Below are 4,393 nucleotides of genomic sequence, written 5' to 3' on the forward strand. Positions count from 1 at the left end.
AACATTAAACTGATGCTTTGTGCTGGAATTTGCACTCTGTTTCTGTGAACAGTAAGCCCCACCTACTTTTATTTGATTGGCCATCTCAGTCATTTTGACATTGACGAGCACTGTTAAACCACTGAGGCTTTTAATTTTTTATGTTTAATTTACTTTGAAACCTTTTTGACATCCTAATAAACAGAACGCTGCATTTCTCCTCAACAATGCACTTGCTTTGAGGAATCATTTATGTCTGGAGAACAAACGCTGTCATACTGACAGTAATAGTAATCATGATACTTGCCTTAGTACAGTTTGTTTTTTGTTTTAATATTTTGGACAACAATATGCCGACAATCTATTTCCGAGTTCATGCCGACTAGTTATGAGTGTAATTAGGAAGATAATGAAGTCAAAGGACAAGAGAAGAGTCTCAGCGGCCGTTCAAGAGAAATTTTGTTTATTGTCCCCCCCTACTGTTAGATGAAATATATGCCCCTGTTTATAATAAATATTCGGTTGAAACACGTAACAGAACAATCTGTTTAAAGAGAATAAAAAAATTGTATCAAATAGAAAATTGGTCCTGCCTGTTGTTGATTAATTAGTTAGAGTTAGGGTTAGAACGTCACCGCTGGGACATTCTACCATTGACGTTGTAAGTAGTCATGTCACCGGAAATTGAGTAATCACTGTCACAATGTGCAGTGAGCCAGGGTACTTACCAGTGACTGGATTCGTGTACACGATAAACTGATTCATGAGCAGGGAGCTAGGGAGCTGGTTGAGACGCACCCTTAAAATATGCTAGCAATGTGTTAAACATGTTAGCAAAATGTGCTAACAACTTTCTCAAGCCAACCTAAAGTTTCTTGACAAACTTTATCTAGTTTTGTTGTGCAGTTTTCCTTCTCGGATAATTCTGTTTAGTCTTGTCTCACATAATTATGTTTCTCAAGTAAATGTATCTCATTTCAAGGATGTTTTTATTGAAAGACAAGACACAAATACCGATTAAGTACGGAACAGCTCTAGTGCAAAAGCACCTCAAGACATTAACAGCTAAAATGTTTTTAAAAGAAAAAGAAAATCAGACAGAAGAAAACAAGTAAACTTTTGGTATTCTTCGGATCGTAGAGCCCTATGATAATCAAATGAGGGCCCAGAGAATGGATATAAATAAATAAGAAGCAGATAATTAAGTAAAGTAAGACACACACACACACACACACACAGAGAAGTGAGTTAAAGCAGCTGCTGGGCCCAGGGAGGAGCTGCTAGGGAGAAGTAGGTTCTGCTCAGGTACCCCAGGCAGACGCGCACAGCCTCGCTAATTGCAATAATGACTGCCGCACAGACACTAATTAAAGCCGCGTGTTGGATGGTGGTCTGCAGCATGGCCAAGCACTGACAAACTGACAGCGCACGCTGGCATCCGCTAACAAAGACATAATCTCAGCTGCCTTAAAAAAAAATACAGCGGGAAAGTAAATATTTCCGCACAATCCCTGTGCTGACCATATGGCACGTCTGTAATTATAAGGCCTCCTTTCCCGTTTTCTCCCGGTTCTTCAAGCTGAGGAGTGTGGGAGGGTGCTTTGATTATCAGGCCGAGTATAATTGAACAGCTTATGCAATTGCTTTAATTATGTACAGTAGCTGTACCATCTCATCTGGGCTTGCAACATGTGGAGTGCTTCATCCATTCTGCTTCGCTTGTCACGCCGCCGTTATGCTGCTTTATGTCCCGCGTGCAAAGCGTGACGTTCGCTATATAACCGTGTTTATGTATCTCATGCAAAAATATTCCAGTAACCAATTAAGCTCCTTTCTCTGTCTGTTGGGGTTTCTAATTTGGCAGATGCATATGTAATTAGTTAATAACTAGTAGTGATATAAATATCAACGATTCAAAGGTAAAAATGTTGTTGTTGTTGTGCATGGAAAATGTTGAGGAATTCCTCTAATTACTATTCTGCTCAAAATACTGAACTGATTTCATTACTTTTGCATAAGTATTTCAGCATTTTAATCAATGCAGCAGGGAACCAGTGTCTGATTTACTTTGTTTAATTTAGTTTGCATCCAGTAGTGTTAATTATGAAATACTTTTTCGATACACTTTAAAACACCAAAAAAGTGTCTATATATAATATGTATAATTCTTAATACTAAATCTTAATACTTTATATACAGTGGGTACGGAAAGTATTCAGACCCCCTTCAATTTTTCACTCTTTGTTATATTGCAGCCACACACACACACTTTTTTGGCTGATTTCAAATCTTTTGCATTTGCCCATTTTTACCAATGCAACAGGGAACCAGTGCTTGATTTACTGTTTGTATCCAGTTTGTAATGGTGCTAGTTATAATAAGCATTGCTATTATTATTACTCATGTCGTATAAACCATACATTATCATAAAACTCATCCCACAGCGTTTGTCTTGTTGGGGACAGATGTGCTCGCTTTCTTCAGAGCGGTAAAGCAAACAAAGGGCTTCTGTAAATGGTGGTGGTCTGTGGATGAGGTGGTTGCTAATTATCATGACTTGATCCACTAATGACCCTGAAGCACGTCCTGCACCAGCGGCTCTGACTTCAGATTTGGCCGACCAACAGAAACAATTTAAGGACACTGGCAATTAAGAGGTTCAAATAGCGTTTAATTACATCTATGAAAGGGGGTGATCCCTAGGTAATTAAAGCTTTAAGGGGAATCTTCACATTCAGCAGATCTGAATCACTCATGCAGGTTATTTGACATTGTTTTTTGGGTGTAATATTGCATTGTGATGAAGATTGTGTTGAGGTTGTTCTTCACAGCTGGTGGAAAATTGTGTTTTACAGCCTCTCGCGCTTCATCCATCCGTCCTCTTCTTCTTACTGTATGACTGTCTTTCTCATCCTCCTCTTTGACACGTTAGACAGTGCTGCCGTTAATTGAATTAATCACGCTCTCCAAACTCTCCCCACATCCCTCGTTTCTCACGCACCACAGACTCCACAACCAACAGCTGAGCTCTCACACTAACAAACAGAAGTGGGACACATCGCCACAGAAAGAAGATATCAGTTACGTTTCAATTAAGTATCAACATTGTCTTAGATGCTTCTCCTTAGGAGAAAAAATAACATAGACATTCAGTAAATGAGTCAATAGTAAAGTAAGAGTGTAGAGATATAAATGAATGTGGAGCAGCTCAGATCATTTGATGAGAAATGTTTGAGTTCATATAGAGATGTCTGTCATTTGATTGCAGACAAAGTTTGAGAAGCTGAGAACAGGAGACGCATGTGGGGTTTTCATTTTAATACTGTCTAGGAGAAATAATTGAGCTATCAATGAGATCAGAAAAGATACCGGAGAGAAAGAGAGAGGCACAGAAATGTGAAGTTTTCTTGGCAAATCTGAGCACAGATTGAGACATTTTTAGATTACTTTTTGCAAACCAATAGATATTTAAGATATTTTATTTATATCTTATTTATTATTGTGGTTCCTTGCATGTTCTGGGTGGTTTGTAGGGTGTTGCTATTTGGTTACTAGGGTGTTTACGGTGGTTTAGGCAGTGCTCTGTGGTTGCTAGGGTTTTCTGGGTGGCTTGTAGGGCAGTGTGATGTGATTGCTAAGGTGTTCAAGGTGGTTTCTATGTGGTTGCTAGGGTTTTCTGGGTGATTTAGGCATTATTATATGGCTGCTGGGGTTTTATGGGTGGTTCATAGGGTGTTTTTATGTGGTTTTCAGGCATTCTGGGTGGTTTGTAGGGTGATGGGGGCCCTTATTTTCAACTTTCAGTACATTTATCACAGTCTGTTTAGTTTATATGATGCAGTGAGGAAAGATGCAGTATATGAGATGTTTTAAGGTGGAACAGGACCACCAGAGACTTTCCTCACTTAAACAAGCATCCAACCTTCAACCAGAGGGGATTTAACTGGAGGGAGCATCCGGGCATGTTTCCCTGGTGACTGTCCAAAGTCTGTGTGTGTGTGTGTGTGTGTGTGGTGTGGCTGCTGGGGTGTTCTGGGTAGTTTGTAGGGTGTTACTATGTGGTTGCTTGGGTATTCTGGGTAGTTTGTAGAGTGTTGCTTTGTGGTTGCTGGGGTGAGTGGCTTGTAAGGTGTTGCTATGGGGTTTCTGGGGTGTTCTGGTTAGTTTGTAGGGTGTTGCTATGTGGTTGCTGGGGTGTTCTGGATAGTTTGTAGGGTGTTACTATGTGGTTGCTGGGGTGGGTGGCTTGTAGGGTGTTGCTATGTGGTTGCAGGTATGTTCTGGGTAGTTTGTAGGGTGTTACTATGTGGTTGCTGGAGTGTTTTAGGTGGTTTATAGGGCACTACTTTGTTGTTCTGGGTGGTTTATGGGGTGTTGCTATGTGGTTGCTGGCGTGAGTGGCTCGCGGGGTGTT

This window comes from Sinocyclocheilus anshuiensis, unplaced genomic scaffold (genome assembly GCF_001515605.1).
Source record: "Sinocyclocheilus anshuiensis isolate Anshui unplaced genomic scaffold, SAMN03320099.WGS_v1.1 scaffold1497, whole genome shotgun sequence".
NCBI lineage: Eukaryota > Metazoa > Chordata > Actinopteri > Cypriniformes > Cyprinidae > Sinocyclocheilus > Sinocyclocheilus anshuiensis.